This window comes from Peromyscus californicus, unplaced genomic scaffold (assembly GCF_007827085.1).
Source record: "Peromyscus californicus insignis strain IS unplaced genomic scaffold, ASM782708v3 Scaffold_7__1_contigs__length_154581171, whole genome shotgun sequence".
Lineage (NCBI taxonomy): Eukaryota > Metazoa > Chordata > Mammalia > Rodentia > Cricetidae > Peromyscus > Peromyscus californicus.
Window position 1 is genome coordinate 14,146,075 of NW_026294595.1, and position 16,676 is coordinate 14,162,750.

The following is a 16,676-nucleotide window of genomic DNA, read 5'->3' on the forward strand; positions in this document are numbered from 1 at the left end:
GGAAGTCAGAGGATGGCTTTGTGTAGTTAGTTCTCACCTTCTGCCTTCACATGGGTTCTGGGGACTGAACTCAGTTTACCCACTAAGCCATCTTGCTAGAACTAATTTTCATTTTAATACCAACTTTCATCAGGATAATATTAATTTTATTAAAATAAGTTGGGGGCTGATGTGTAGCTCAGTGGTAGAGTCCATGCCTGGAGTGTCCCAGGCCCTGGGTTACATCCCCAATACCATGAAAAAATAAATAGCAAACTGGGAAACACCCTGTGTTCTGTGAGGGATCATGTGTAGACTTGTCTGTCAGCACTTAAGCAGTTCATAGGGTTCTCCAGGGAAGCGTTTTCTTTGAACTTCAAGGTTTCTTTCTGAGAATTTCCAAGTTAAAAATTTCAGTTTTCTTATTTTTGTTTGAACATGCTTTTTCACTTTGCGTGGATCATACATAGTAGGGTGTTTTTTGTTGAAGGACTGGTTCATCTAACATGGGTTGTCAAGTGTGGGTGGTGTTCTGTGTGTTACCTTCCCATTAGGCTCTGGTTTCGAAGGTCTGTGGTAACATCCTTTGTTTTGTTTTTGAGACTGGTAGTCATTTTTTTTGTTGTTTGTTTGTTTTGTTTTTCAAGACAAGGTTTCTCTGTGTAACAGTCCTGGCTGTCCTGGAACTCACTTTGTAGACCAGGCTGGCCTCGAACTCACAGAGATCGACCTGCCTCTGCCTCCCAAGTGCTGGGGATTAAAGGCATGCGCCACCACCGCCCGGCTGAGACTGGTAGTCCATTTATGCTTTCTCTTTTGAAAATGTCTCTTTTTTTTTCTTTGTTAACCCTGCTAGAGGGCTTTCGGTTTTACTGATTTAAAAAAACAAAACCGCCGGGCGGTGGTGGCTCACGCCTTTAATCCCAGCACTCGGAAGGCAGAGCCAGGTGGATCTCTGTGAGTTCGAGGCCAGCCTGGGCTACCAAGTGAGTTTCAGGAGAGGCGCAAAGCTACACAGAAAAACCCTGTCTCGAAAAACCAAAAAAAAAAATAAAAAATAAAAAAATAAAAAAACAAAAACAAAACAACAACAACAGAAAGAGTGTGTTTTATTTCACTGGCCCCACACTCACTCTTTTTCCCTTTAGTGTCATGGAGGCCTGCTGGCTTCTTCATGGCTGTCCTGTCATGGAGGCCTGCTGGCTTCTTCATGGCTGTCCTGTCATGGAGGCCTGCTGGCTTCTTCATGGCTCTCCTGGCCTGGAATGGACTTACTTTTCCTAGGATCTTGGGCCAGGAGCTTAGGTTTCAGATTTCAGACTTTTGCCCAGTGTGTGTCTTAAGGCTGCTGTGCGTCTTCCACCCCATGAAGTGGTGCCCCACACATTTTGTGTGTTGTCCTTTTCTGTTTGACACGTGAGTCAATTTCTCAGCAGTCTGCTGCTTAGTTCTAAGTGTTGGGAGAATTCTTTGTTGAGTTCCAGCTGGATTCCTTGTGGTTGCGGTCAGAAAGTATGACTATAATTCCTCTTCCTTCTTCCCTCTCCTGCTCTTCCCTCTCCTTCTGCTGCTCCTGTGCTAAGGATGGATCCCAGGGTGTTTATTCATGCATTCATTCGAGATATGACCTTACTCTGTGGCCTAGACTGAGCCTAGATCACTGTGTTGCCTGGGCTGGCATCGAACTCCTGATTACATCCTCTGCTTCAGCCTCCTGAGTGTTGAGGTTATAAGTGTGACCCACCACGCCCATCGAATTGATGATTTTTGTGTGTATCAGTGTTCTATTACTTATTTACTTATGGGTTTTTTGTTTGTTTGTTTGTTTTTTGACAGAGTTTCTCTGTGTAACGATCCTGGCTGTCCTGGGATTTGACTCATAGACCAGGGTGGCCTGGAACGCACAGAGATCTGCCTGCTTCTGCTGCTTCTTGAGTGCTGAGATCACCCCACAAAAGACCACCACTCACATATGCAAAAGCAAGAGCATTCATTTCTGACGAGAAAATTCCTGCACGCAGGGGTTAGCCACACAACAAAATGGTGACACCTGGAGAGAAGCTCTCAGGCTCCTTTTAAGCCCAGCTAGGGGAATTCCAGGGACAGTTAGGTCATCTCCAGCAAACATGATTGGCTGAGCAAGCAACAGTTCCCTCAGTTTAAACTTGATTGGCTGTGGCATCTTTGGACGTGTCAGAGCACACCCAGAGATGTATCAAAAAAGAAGAGAAGGGGGTAGGTGTTGCAGGATCTGCCCTTTTCTGATTGGCTGGCTCTAGGGGGTGGGGGCTGCAGTCCTGGCCTCACTGGTGAATGCCAAAGTAGCAAACTGTAAGTGTGGACCTGGGGGCTGTGCCAAAGGCTGAGGCCAAGGCAATGGGAAGAGCCAGCCGGGGTAGGGACCCCAGCTCCGTGCCTGCAGTCACCCAGGGTCCCTGCCTCACCACGACTTGGCCCCAGCTCCGTGCCTGCAGTCACCCAGGGTCCCTGCCTCACCACAGCTTGGCCCCAGCTCCGTGCCTGCAGTCACCCAGGGTCCCTGCCTCACCACGGCTTGGCCCCAGCTCCGTGCCTGCAGTCACCCAGGGTCCCTGCCTCACCACGGCTTGGCCCCAGCTCCGTGTAGCTTCCTTGCTGTCGTTCTCAATGTCATGGGTCGCCGTCTCATTCCCTCCTTGAATAATGGGTCCTCTCAGGTCTTGGAGATGACTCTTCCAGGTCTGCAGGCTTGTATTGCTGTGTGAGAACCATCAGTTGAACGGTGGAGATCCTCTCCCTGACAAGCCTGACTAAAGCATTGACTGTGCAAGGCCCACACGTTAAGGCCAACAATAGGAGGACTAGGGGCCAGCCAGAGCAGACAAGAGAGTGGTCAACCCGGGAGACCAGTTAACCAGGGACTCATAGCATCCCTCGTTTTGTGGCCTCTCCAGTTTCCTGTCATGCAACCCCTTTCTGAGCAGGGTCCTGGAATCTCTAATGACTCCCGAGTGGTTGGCATAATAACGACACTGTTCCCCTAAGGCCAAGCGTAGACCTCCTTGTTGAAAGAATAGTAAGTCCAGCCCTCTTTCGTTCTGGAGGACCACTTCAGCTAAGGAGGAGAGGGATTCTTCTAAATAGATGAGAGGTTTTTCTAGGGTGGCTATGGCTGCATCTGTGGCCATGCGCAGAGTCCTATCATTCTGCTCTTGGAGAACAAGGGCTGAAGTCTTGGTACCTATGTCCCCGGCTAAACCTAGGCCTAGGAGAGGGGAGGACGGCTGTAAAACATCCCGTTTGCCTCACCATAGTGGTTCCAGCCGGCGGAGAATTTCTTTTTCAGGGTAATAGGCTATTTTAGGGACCAGTTGTACTAAAACACAGAACCCCTGAGTGTTAATTAAAACTTGAGCATGTACGCAAGGGGTTAAACCTGTAGTGCAAGCCCACCAGGCGCCGTCTGGGGGAATTAAGTATCATGTCCCTGGTGGACTCTGAGCCTCACTGCAGACTGACATAATTTGGCGGGGGCTGGCCGATGCAGAGGCCCTTCCCTGTCACAGGCTGCAGGGCGAGCCTCCCTCTGCCTGACTGTTGTCATGGGTGTGACTGGGTGTCAGAGGAGTTGGTACAGTTTCCCATTATTGCAGTCTCTTCAGAATAGGGGGGTTTGCATCTAGGCAAAGCCAGAAAGTTTTAGTGAGACTGGGCTTTGAGGCATTTAAGACCAAATAGGTAGGTTTTAAAAGGTTTAAAGGTCCTAGATTGGGGAGTAGGTCCATGGGGGCAGTTTTATGTGTCAAAATGTTTTAGTTTCCGTGGGCCTCTGGGTGGGGGCAGTCATGGGTCTGGTTGGACTCATTACCTTATTGGGGCCCAGGGGCTTCCATGGTTGTAGGAGCTGAACGTCTAATTGTAGGGTGAATGATGCTTGCAGATCTGCGGGTGCCATTCTGTCCTTGTATAGCCTTAAACCCCAGGTTTTTCCTGACATCCAACTAGAGGCCCTTTTGCCAGCATCAGTGAATCGAATCAATGCTGGGTTGCATGCCCCCTTTCCACCATACCCAGGGCGACAGGCCGGTTCATATGCCCTTTTTACTCTGATGAAGTCCCTGGTCTTTGGGGTTTTCCACCAGGTGTGACCTGTGGAGACACAACTCTGTGAGGCACAGAAATAGTCACTTGCTCCCCGACAGGTCTTTTTCTGGGCCTTAGTTCTACCATAAAAACATAAACAAACATAAAAATGGATGTAATGTTCTTGAATAAAAGAATCAGTATAGATGCGCCTGGTAAGCTGTTTCGGTGAAAAGTGCCCCCAAGTCAAAGTACAGGTCAGGAAACCAGGTCCCTAAGGGGCAGAATGGGAGGTCTGGTTTAGGACCTCCCCCGAGTCTGTGTTGATGACCTTCCAAGTGAGGTTAAAGGGCTGATGGAGGTTTTGGCGCCCTGTGGTGGCCTGGTTGGAAAACCCCAGCAGACATGAACTAAGGAAACTGAGGAAGCATAGGAGCAAGCCCATTACTTAGCTGGGTCAGTGGCTTTCTGGCGTCTCAATTTGAGAGGGTCTTGTGGATGTGTAATGGCCCTCCAAAGTCCAAGGTTGACTTCCTCTGCAGTGTGGTCCTCAGGGTCAGGATGTCGGTCCACAGGGACCCATACATGGGAGTGGTATATCCAGCTGGAGACCCTGTCAACTTTGATAGTTGTGGGTGTCATCAGGATGACAGTGTAGGGTCCCTTCCAACCAGGTTCCAAGGTTTCTTTTTGGTGTCTTTTGGTGATCACCAAGTCCCCTGGCCAGAATCTGTGAGGCATGGGAGGTGGCACCTTTTCATAGACTGCATGCATCTGAGGCCAAAGCTGTTTCTGCACCTGGAACAAGACTTGCAAAGAGGAAAGGAACCTTTGTTCATCAAATTCAACTAACAGTTCTGCCCTAAGGTTGGGCGATAAGGGTGGGGATCTGGCTTACATAATCTCAAAGGGGGTTAAGCTCAGGGTGTAAGGAGAATTGCAAACCCGAAAAAAGAGCAAAGGGATGGCGAGATACTCAGTCTCCACCAGTCTCGAGGGTTAATTTGGTTAAGGTCTCCTTTAGGGTCAGATTCATTCTTCCTGTCTGGCCTGAACTTTGGGGATGATATGCACAATGAGGTTTCCAATTAGTCCCCATAGCCTTAATTAGTTTCTGTATTACCTGAGAGATGAATACGCAGGCCTGTTATCTGAGCCCAAGAACACTGGGAGGCCATACCTTGGGATGATTTCTTCTAGTAGTTTCTTGACCATTATCACAGCCGTCTTGTGTTTAGTTGGGAAAGCTTTAGTCCATTCTGAAAAGTATTTATAAAGACTAACATATTTATAGCCATACAGGCCTGGTTTTACCGCTGTAAAGTCAATTTCCTAATTGGCTCCAGGCTGTGTTCCTCTTGATGGTCCCTCCTGTTGATGGTCCTGTGCCCAATTTGGCATTCACCAGGCAACACGTTGGGCTACATGTTCCTCCATTTTTGGTTTCAGGTAGAACACTTTGAGGTGTGCTCTTAGTAAGTCTTGTATTTTTCTTTCCCCCAAATGGGTACTTTGACGTATCTGCCAGACTACTTGGCTGGCAAAGTCTGAAGGGAGGATAATCTGCCCATCAGGAGACCTCTTTGTAGGCATTGGTGTAAGTTCAAATCCTCCGAAATTCCTTCTTGGAATAGGCGGGGTTTTCGGGCAAGGTTGGGGCTGCAAGTCTAGGCAGGTTGACTCTCAGGGTGGCTGCCACCTGGAGGGCCGCTTCTTGAGCTGCTGCATTTACCCTTTGTTTCACTTAGAGATAGCGTCCTCTCCTTTTTGATGTCCCAGGCAGTGTATAATAGCCACTTTTCGGGGCAGCCATATGGCTTGCAGGAGATTCAGGATCTACTGCTTATTCTTAATAGTCCTTCCTTCTGCCATCAGGAGGCCCCTTCCATTTGTTCAGTCGATTCTAGTGAAGTTCCCCCCATCTCTTACAACCCCCACCCCTCGCGACTGTTGGGCCTGGGCCGGGGGATCCTTAGAATAGTCTCTTTCCTTGCCTCTGACAGCCATCTTCTTCCCCCCTTGAGTATGTACCCTAATAGGTTACCTCGGTATTGGCAGAGCCCTCTTTGCAGACACACGGTACCCTAAGTTCCCCAAAGTTCAAAGCAAATCCTTGGTAGCCATCCTGTATACTTCCGGAGTGCTGGCCACAATCAGGAGGTCATCTACGTACTCTAACAGACTGGTGTTTGGGTGGGTTTGTCTGTACTCACCCAAATCTTCATGGAAGGCTTCATCTAAGATGGTGGGGGAGTTCTTGAATCCCTAGGGTAGCTGTGTCCAGTTTAGTTGTCCTTTGAATCCTTTGTTTAGCTTCTCTGGGCATTGGGTACTGTCTGATGCGGGTTGGTGTAGTAGCATGGGCCTTCAGTTGTACCACCACAGGGGGCCAGTGTTTGGCTAGTGTTGACCCTCCAATCTTTGCCCAGACTTGGGGAATTTCCTGGAGCCATTGTAGCAGGCTCCCTGCCTCCCCATCTCCTTCCCACTTGGGGAGATCTGTAAACAGCTTGTATTCATCTAAGAGGGCCATAGTGAGGACATATAGGGATTCCCTTTTTTGGTCAGTCACTATGATCCCAGCCTGGTCAGAGTGAATGTGGGCCCCCATTTTGGTCAGCAGACCCCCATTAGAGTCCGACAGTAGACCTTCAGCCTCCTTACCTTCCTCCATGTTGAAGTCGCAGTTGGGTCTGGTCAGGGGAACCCCCTCCCCGCTGCATTGATGAGGCCTAGATTTGTGGTGGGCCTCCTGTCTGCGCCAGGAACCAATTTCCGAGCCTCTGCCAGAATTTGCTCCCGCTTCCATGGTGAAGAGGACCTGGAGCAGCTGATAACATTCATCCCAGGTTGGCTGATGAGTAAAGAGGACAGAATCTAACAGGTCGATGAGCTTAGTGGGTTTCTCAGAAAACTTAGGATTTTGCAGTTTCCAATTATAGAGGTTGCTAGTGGTGAAAGGCCAATGGGCCAGCTGCTGTCTACTTCCAGCATCAGGAGGGCCCACAGCATGCAGAGGAAGGACCATGGAGTCGGCTATAGCTGCAGCTCCTCTCTCTGTGAGTGGGCACAAGTGTGTGTGTGTGTGTGTGTGTGTGTGTGTGTGTGTGTAGGGCTCCTCAGTTTTTTCTCCACACCACTCCCCTCCCTCTGCATCCTCTGTTTCCCTCACCCCTGTGCCGCCTGTGGATAGAGTGGCAAGGCTGAGAAGAACTCTTCCTCCGGGTCCCTCAAAGGGGGAAGGATGGAGTAAGGGGGGGTGCTGAAGGTGTCAGTTCCCCTTTCTTCTTTGGCGGCAGATTCTTTTCTGTTGCCACCTCAGCAGTCGCCTGGGAGGGTGAAAGGAAGGGTTTTAATCGTTTAGGGGGTTTTTCTACCATCATCTGCCAAGTGGTGATGTAGGACACCTGATTGGGGTGTTCTGATGACTCACTGACTATGTCTTTAACCTGATAAATAGTTAGGAGGTTGAAGGTTCCCTCCTCAGGCCATCCCACATCCAGCTCGGGCCATTCATTCCTGCAGAAGGTAGAAAGCTTTCTTTTCTGGACAAGTCCCAGGTCAGTTGCTTGGGTCTGGAAGTCCTTAAAATGGTTCAGCAAAAGACTTGATGGGGAGGCCGGGGGAAGGGGGGGGGCGACAACGTCAAGGTTGTCTGCACCATCTCTTCTAGAAGAAAAAGAGTGATTACAAAACAAAGACACAGAAAGACAACACACCATAAAATATACCAGTACAGTGCAAGAAAAAGAAACCAAAATTGGGATAGCGGCCTCTCTTGCTGTAACCAAAATCAGGATGATGGCCTCTCTCAATATAAGTGAGCCCCGATATAAGTGAGCTCCATCTGGCAGGAGTGACTTGCTGTGTCCCACTTCAATTTTCGATGGGACTCAGTCCCCCTTTGGTGGGTCCGAGACATCTCTGGACCCACCTGGCATGGGTGCCAATAGCTATCTGCCTGGCTCACTCGGGCCTCCAGGATTGGCTCGAGCCTTAGAGTCACGTATAACAGAGACTAACACAGACAGAGAGCACTCACTTACCGGCCAGGTTCCTTAAACACTCAAGGTGTTGGGGGTAGGAGGAGGATCCTTGATGAGCCCCCAAATGTTAGGGTCCACAAATCACCCCACAAAAAAACCACCCACCACTCACGTATGCAAAAGCAAGAGCATTTATTTCTGACGAGAAAATTCCTGCATGCAAGGATCAGCCACTCAACAAAATGGCAATGACCTCAAGAGAAGCTCTCAGGCTCCTTTTAAGCCCAGCTAGGAGAATTCCAGGGACAGTTAGGTCATCTCCAGCAAACATGATTGGCTAAGCAAACAACGGTTACATTAGCTTAAACTTGATTGGCTGTGGCGTCTTTGGACGTGTCAGAGCACACCCAGAGATGTATCAGAAAAGAAAAGGGGGCAGTTTGCAGGATCTGCCCTTTTCTGATTGGCTGGCTCTAGCTTGCCAAGACTGGGCAGGCTATGGTTCTCAGTAGTGGGCCAGGGAGAATGCTGTGGTCCTTTCCTCACCAATGAATGGTGAAGTGGCAAACTGTAAGAGCAGAGCTGGGGGCCCATGCCAAAGGCTGGGGTGGAGACACGTGGGAGCAGCCAGCTGGGATCAGGCCCCCAGCTCCATGCCTGCGCTCACCTAGGGTACCCGGCCGCATCCCAGCTTGGTGCCAGCTCTGCACTCCTTCCTTTGTTTCTGTCTGCACTGCTGCCTCCGGGCACATCTCACTACTACTACAGCTATTTTGAGGCAGAGTTTTATGTTGCCAGGCTGGTCTCAAACTTGTTACACATCTTGATTTGACCTTGAACTCCTGTCCTTCCTGCTTCTGCCTCCCAAGCGCGGGAATTCCAGGGGTAAACCACCATGCTTCCATCGATCCCAGGGTCTTGCAACACTGTAAGGCTCTGCCACTAGGCTACAGCCTCAGCTCAATTTCAAGTCTTCAGTTTCTTGGTGTTTTGGGTTGAGATGCTTTCTCTCCTGTGGTGTGCTCCAAAGGCTCTGGGGCAGTGAAGCTGCAGCGGGGTGGCGTGGTCTGAAAGTGTGGATGAGATCCCGATAGTTGGTGGTGTTTAGTTCTCTGTCTTGTTGCTGATTTTCTGTTCAGTTTTTATACCAGTTGTCAGAGGGCTGGAGAGGATTCCTGAAGGCCTCTGACTCTGCCACTTTCTGCTTCGTGCTTAGAGATGCTACTGTCTAGTATCCACATGGAGCATAGCTGAGTATTCTTCATAGGCAGACCCTCGGTCCTTCTCCAATGTGTCTTATCATTTGCTTTTTTTGTTTTAATTATGAAGTGGCCCCTGCCTTCTTTTGATTGTGTTCGGATGATTTATCTTTTCCTATCCATTTCTTTTTATACTGCCTATATTATATTTGAAGATTTAAACAATTTTTAATTTGTATATGAGTGTCTGTGAGGTGGGTATGTGCCTGTGAGTGAGGTGCCGTGGAGGCCAGGGGCATCAGATCCCATTGAGCTGAAGTTACGAACAATTGTGGGCTGCTCCACATGGTGCCGGGAACCCAACTCAGGTCCTCTGCAAGAGCAGTGCATGCTCTTAACTGCTGAGCCATCTCTTTATGTGTGAGGAGTTCTTATGCATGATGTGGATCTGGGCCATACCTTTTTAAAATGAATTAGTTACATTTATTTATTTGTGCGTTTGTGGGGATTGAGGGCGCACAAGCCACGGTACTCTTATGGAGGTTAGAGGACAGCTTGTAGGAGTCGGTTTCTCCTTTTACCATTTGGGTCTCAAGGATGAAACACAGGTCATCAGGCTTGGTGGGAAACACCTTTACCCACTTAACAATTCTGTCAGCCCAGGATCTTCTTCAGTAGCCCAAATTGGCGTTGAACTCACCTCGGAACTCAGGCTTACCTTGAACTCATGATCTTCACACCTCCACCTCTCAGTATCTCTTCTCTTTTCTTTACTTCCTCCCCACCCCCACCCCCACACACAGGGTTTCACCATGAAGCCCACCACACTCAGCGTTTTTCCCGTTTGAAACCTTTCTGTTCGTGTACTGCCAAGTTTGCCCGTATGGTCATCCTTTATGAACCAGGTAATGGTACGATCAGAGTTGTGTAACCTTCATGGAAATTGATTCAGAACATTTTTATCACTCAAAAACAGACAACCAGGTGGGGCGTGGTGCTGAACACTGCTTAGGAGTCAGAAGCAGGCGGATCTCTGTGATGTGAGTTCAAGACCAGCCTGGTCTACAAAGCAAGTTCCAGGACAGCCAGAGCTGTTACACGGAAAAACCAAAAACAACCAAACTCTTTAGCGGCACTCCCCAGCCCCAGCCCTTGTCTATCAGTTACCTGTTCTAGACATTTTGCACAGACAGACAGTGTGGCCTGGAGTGACTGGCTTTTTCTCTCTTACTGATATTTAAGAGTCATCTATGACATGGTACTGACTCCTTACCCTGTATTGTAAATCATATTCTACCATCTGATTTTCCAAAGGTCATTTACCTTTCATTGGTTGATAGATACTTGGGCTGTTTCCACCTCTTGGCTGTTGTAACCAATGTTTCTAAGAGTCTGTGCTTTGCAAACTTTTGTGTAGATAGTGTGTTTTCTCTTGCCTACACTCATAGAAGTGGAATTTCTAGGTCATGCAGAAATACAGTTTAACTTTTGGGAGAGTTTGCAGTTTGTTTTCCAAAGTGGTTGCAGATTTCACATCCCACCATATTCCCACCACCGGCTGTCCCCTGCATCTTTCTCTTTTGTTTTTGGTGTTGGGGATGGAAGCCGGGGGCCTGGTTAGAAGTTAAACACACGCTGGGCAGTGGTGGCGCACGCCTTTAATCCCAGCACTCGGGAGGCAGAGCCAGGCGGATCTCTGTGAGTTCGAGGCCAGCCTGGGCTACCAAGTGAGTTCCAGGAAAGGCGCAAAGCTACACAGAGAAACCCTGTCTCGAAAAACCAAAAAAAAAAAGAAGTTAAACACACATTCCACCCCAGCTACCTCTGCAGCTCCTCACTGTGGTTTTCACTTCGATTGCCTGGCTAGCTAATGATACTGAGTTTTATGTGCATATTGAACATTTGTGCCTATTCTTTGGTGGAAAATCTCTTTAGATGGTTTGCATATTTTATATATTCTAGGTATGAGCCACATTAAAGATGTGAGTAGCAGATATTCCTGAATAGATTTCTCCCTACTATGTGTTTGGGGGTGGGTGGGTGGGTGGGTAGTGCGTTCACCTGTGTGTACAGGTGTGTGTCTGTGAAGGCTAGAGGTCTATATCTAGTGTCTTCTTCAGTCACTAGCATACATTTTTTGAGACTGTCTCTCGCTGAACCTAGGGCTCTGTTTTGGCTAGACTGGCTGGCCGGAAAGCCCCTGGGATCCACTTGTCTCCATGCCTCCAAGTGCTAGGTTACAGGCACATGCCACAGTGGCCTGGTTTTTATGATCCACATAGATCCTCATGCTAATGCAGCCAGCACTTCAGCCCCAGAGCTGTCTCCCCAGCCCTTGCTTAGATCTTTGACGCACTGAGTTAATGTTGGTCTGTGGGGTGAGGTAACGGTCATCCTCGAATGTGTGTTACCCCGTGTTCCAGAGCCGTATTTTGAAGAGAAAGTTCTTTCTCCATTGAAAGGTCTTGGCATCTTTATGAAATCATTGGCTTTCCACATATGAAGTCATTTAAAGACTCTTGTCTTCCATTGATCCCCACCTGTCTTTTGTCGGTACCACACAGTCTAACTACTGTAGTGTAGAGTAGGAGTATGTGTTGTTTGTGTTAGACAGGGTCTCACTGTACATCTCTGGCTGTCCTGGAACTCACTGTGTAGACCAGGCTGATCTCCAACCCACCTCCCTCTGCTTCCCAAGTGCTGGGACTAAAGGCGTGCGCTACCATGCCCAGACATTAGATAGGAGATATCAAAAACAGTTAGTTCAGTCTGTCAGCCAGTGAGGGCCTGCCCGTCTGTTTTGTTTTGAGGCAGTCTCCTGCAGTCCATACTGGCCTCTTGTGGCTGAGGATGACTTTGAACTCTGACTCACCTGCCTCTGCCTCCCAAGTGCTAGGTTTAAAAGTGTGTACACATCATGCCTGACTTTTTGAAGTTCTTAGTCTTGGTAATAAAAGAAGTTTAAAAGCCGGGCAGTGGCGGTGGCACACGCCTTTAATCCCAGCACTCGGGAGGCAGAGGCAGGTGGATCTGTGAATTCGAGGCCAGCCTGGGCTACAGAGTGAGTTCCAGGACAGCCAGGGCTATACAGAGAAACCCTGTCTCCAAAAACAAGCAAACAAACAAACAAATTAAAATGGACTAAGAAGGAAGCTGGAGGACACTTTTGAGAGACAAACAATGCGGCAGGCAAGCTGTGTTCTTAGCAGCTGCCTGAAGAAGTGAGAGAGAGGAGAAAGTCATGCTTTTTAAGTTAGGGTCTGAGAGAGCTGCAGGTTCAGCAATGGAGTTTGGGGCTCTATGGTGGGGGGTAGGTGGTTAATGTCTCCCCAAGGAAGAAATTCTGGAAATAGCTGTGCAGGTAAACAGCAAGCCAGAGAGACTTTCCCTGGACAAGGCTCTTCCCTGGATGGTCCCTAGGGTTTTTGTTTTGTGACAGAGTCTCATTAAGTAGCCAGGTTTGCTTTGAATTTGTAATCTCCCTTTTCCCTCCTGGTGATCCGAGGTTATTGGTGCATGGGGCCTGGCCAGCCCCAATGTTTTCGGTAGTTTTTCGTAGCGTTAACACCTGGGATTGATGCTGCATGGTCCAGGTTCCATTGTTGCATTCTTGCTTGTCCTAAGCCCCGCAGACCCGTCTTCTCATCAGAGGAGACTGCCTGGACCCAGGATGCAGGTGTGGTGTGGCTTCCTGTGATCACCACCCACCAGCCCAGACCTGTCTCTCCCTCCCCTTCTCCTGTCTAGGAGAATGTGTGCTTGCCTCTCTGCCTCAAGCCAGGAAGTACCCCTCTGGCTGCAGTGAGTGAGAAGGGCTGGCTAGCCTTACCTCTTGTGTGGGTAAGAGTATAACGCCCATGTTGTCCTTTCTGTGCCCTAATTTGCACCTGTTAGACCTGGTAGGGCTGAGCATTTGGTGGCAGAACGGGGTCCCTGGCAGGTATCCAGCTTTGGTGACCCAGTCCCCCATCTCAGACTTGGGCCTAGTTCTTGTTTTGTTTGTTTGGTACATAGCCCTGGCTGGCCTGGAACTCACAAAGATCCACCTGCTTCTGCCTCCCGAGTGCTTTGATTAAAGATGTGCACCACCACACCCACCTTGGGACCACATAACCCAGGGCTTTTCACAACCCAGCAGATGTTTGTCCTGGTAGACTAGGCCGTTCCTGGTGTCAGGTCCCACCCACTCAGGTTAGGCAGTCAACTTTCTGTACCCCAGTTTCTGTAGAGCCTGGAGGGTGATCCTCTGCCTCATGAGAGCCACATGGAGTGGCCAATAAGGGCATCATCCACCGCCTTCCCAAAGGGCTTTTGTTGTTTACTGGAGTAGGATGTGACTGGGGCGGCGGGGTTGGGTGGGGGGTGGGGGGGTCCCTGAATCTCATTAGCAGGGCTGGACAGGTCTTGGGACCTTGAGCCTCGTGGAGTGGAGAGAGATACCTCACTTTCTAGAAAGAGTGGCTGCTGCTGCTGTTTGCTGTTGGAATTCCCTGTCTGGGAACTTCTGTGAGCTGTGCATTTAGGTTTTTCATATCAGCAATTACCTTTTATGGCCTGGTATATAGCAGCCTGGGCACTTGGATGTCTTCTGTTGTCCCCGAGCCCAGTGCAAGTCCCCAGCCCTCCTTATGGGACTCAATGGGTGCTATGCATGAGTTCGGCAGACGGCTTTCCTGGTTAGGACTCCGTTGTGGAACATGAGCACGGCTCTGTGCATCCTTAATTTGCCCCCCAGGATTCTTGCTGCATTATCCATATTTCCTTTAATTTGTGGGATTTCTAGTAAATGGGCTTAAAAATAGTTCTGGGCCTACTGCCAGGGCAGATGCGGGCGGCAGTCATTTCACCAACAGTGAGCGGGGTAACCCTTGTGTCTTTTGGGCCTGTGCCTCCAGCAGGCCCTCCAAGTTGGCCTTCCCAGGGCACTTGTAGAAGGGAAGGGTGCAGCATCCCATTCCTGGGTAGGAAGTCAGGTTGAGTCTCAACTAAGGGCCCTAAGTCTGACTGGGGAAGTGTGAAATACACACACACACACACACACACACACACACACACACACACACACACACACACCCTGGACCCTCTGCATACTCTGGACCCCCTGCACAGAGGCTCATTCTGCTGGCTGAGAACCGGTTCTGTCTGATTGGGTTGGTGGCTGGGACTGCTGACGCCTGGTGCTTTGCTGAAAGACATGGTTCCAGCAAACCTCTGCACTAGTATCTCTGAGCTACACCCAAATGACAAGTGAGGTCAGGGGGCACCTGAGCTGTGTGCTCGAGCCTAGCTCCCAAGCCTGATATCTGCAGGACACTCCTCTCTACTCTTAGTTTTGTCGAGATACAAGGCTTTTGTCCAGGCCCGTGTTCCCCAGTCTTCTGTGGCACGGACTTGGCATGTGCTGCTCGAGACAGGCCTGCCTGGACTGGTGTCTAGGACTGAGGGTGGCTGTTACCCCTCATCTAGCCCCTGGCCTCTCACTCAGCACTTCTGGCCCCTGTGTGGCTGGAGCCTGGTGGCCAGAAGTGCCCTAAGCACAGGGAGCTGGCCCTTGTCTGGGGCCTTGGTCCATCCTGATCATCCTGGAATGGCTAAGCACTGCAAACTGTCTTGGTCCAGGGCCCACTGGGGTACCCTTGACAGGGTCCCAGCAGTACCACTGCCCTTAGAGATCTGGGATCTGTTTCAGTGTCACTCAGGTTAGTGCCACATGCAGTAGTATGGATTCCCAGGTTGGCCCATGTTCACTGGTCTCTGGCCCAGAACTTTTTTTCCTGTAGGTCTCCATACTCTTTTTCCCTAAAGGTAGGGGAGTTGTACCTCATCTACCTGTGCAAGGCTGGAACTTTCAAGGGACAGTGCTGTCATTTGGGGTGGGGATGGGTACAAGCCCTGGGACTCTTCATTGGCTTAGTACTCTGCCTAGCACATCTGTTACCTTTCCTGGTCCTTCAGTCAGGAAGGGTGCATCTGATTGTCCCCAGAGATCAACTCCCAGACAGGACTGTAGGAAGCTCTGACGGGTGTGTCCAGCCACTTAAATGTGGTGTTCAAGGCCAATGGCATCCCCCAGGAGCCTTTCTTCTGCCTGTTGCCTGCTGCTCTCAACGAGAAGTGGGGGCTGGGCATCTGTTGTGGGTAGGAACTGTGTTGGACCTGATAAGGGAGGAAGTGGAAAGATGCCTGTGGTCCTATTTTGGGGACACACCCAGGTGAGGTTGACTCCCCCAGGGTTATACTTGAGTCCTTTGGGCCTCTGTCACTAGCAGCTACATGGAGATGGGGGGCTCCTAGGCTGTGTCCTCCCAACTGATTTAGTGCTTCTGTGTGTCTCTGATTTACATTAGCTTTTTAAGCATAATTAGAAATGCAGGGGATCTTTGTGTCTTACCTCGCCTCTGACTATTTATGGCATGATATGCAGATGAGGAGATCTATGAATATTAAAAATGGGGTGTGCTGGGAAGTGGCTGTCTGTACTGATTGGGTGACCCACAGCCCAGCATGCATCTATGCCACCCCCTGCCCAGCTCCCTCACAGTTCCTGAGATCCAGGTGACCCTCCCCTGGTGCCCTGGTGGGGGAGAGTCAAGGTCACAGGCTGCTACGGGGGACCTCTGGCAGGCCCACAAGTGAAAAGGGCAGCAGAGACAGCTGCCTCTGCTGTGGGCTGTGGCGTACCCCTGGAGGGCAGGGGCAGGGAGTCTGCTTTTCAGGGAGGGCCGAGGGGGCAGGGGCAGGCGGAGCTGGCACTGGCTTTTTAAGTTATTAAACTATGCCCGAGGGAGACACTCCTCGAGCTTACGTTATTTAAATTACAAGTAGGGAAGATTGTCGGCTCTTCTCAAAACACTGCTTAAGTCTTTGGAAACCTTCTGGAACCAGCCTGTGGCTCACGAGAGTTTTGCAGTTGGTCTGCAGGGCTGGGAAGCCAGGGGTCAGGTGCAACAGGGAGGGTGTTGGGCTTGTGGGGGGGCATTCCTGGTGCACTGCACCCCCATCTCTGAGTGACTTACCTGTTCTGCAAGATATGCAGTGTTTTGTTTGCCCCAGCCGCTCTCATATAAAAGCCCTGGTGCTTAGCAGAGTGGTTCTCAACCTTCTTAATGCCATGCACGACCCCTTAATACAGTTCCTCATGCTGTGCTGACCCCCAACCATAGAGTTTTCTCGTTGCTACTTCATGTCTGTAATTCTGCTGTTGTTATGAATCATAATGTAAATATCTGATACACAGGATATCTGCTAGGCGGCCCCAAAGGGGTTGCGACCCACAGGTTGAGAACCACTGGCTTAGAAGGACACAGACTGATTGGGGCAGGTGGTTATACCGTAGGTGAGCTGTAGATGGGAAAAGGTGTTGCATGATTGTGCTGTTCCTGTGGACATAAGGTTCTATTGGGCCACACTAACCCTCAAGGGCCAGTGCTGTCAGATGCAAGACTGGCCG

The 16,676-nt window shown here is 49.9% G+C and overlaps 1 protein-coding gene and 1 long non-coding RNA gene across 4 annotated transcripts in view; one reads left to right on the plus strand and one right to left on the minus strand.

Annotated features, from left to right (window-relative positions):
* Nucleotides 1-16,676, plus strand: part of Nacc2 (NACC family member 2) — a 78,982-nt gene that overhangs the window by 18,690 nt on the left and 43,616 nt on the right. The window lies entirely within an intron of this gene.
* Nucleotides 1,026-11,230, minus strand: LOC128100738 (uncharacterized). Of its 2 annotated transcripts, XR_008214901.1 has the most exons (4): nucleotides 8,088-11,230; nucleotides 7,214-7,710; nucleotides 6,706-6,895; nucleotides 1,026-4,850 (listed from the first exon to the last, which is right to left on the minus strand). It is a non-coding gene; the product is annotated as an uncharacterized LOC128100738 (long non-coding RNA). The 2 variants fall into 2 exon arrangements; XR_008214900.1 differs by having other exon boundaries at nucleotides 6,706-7,710.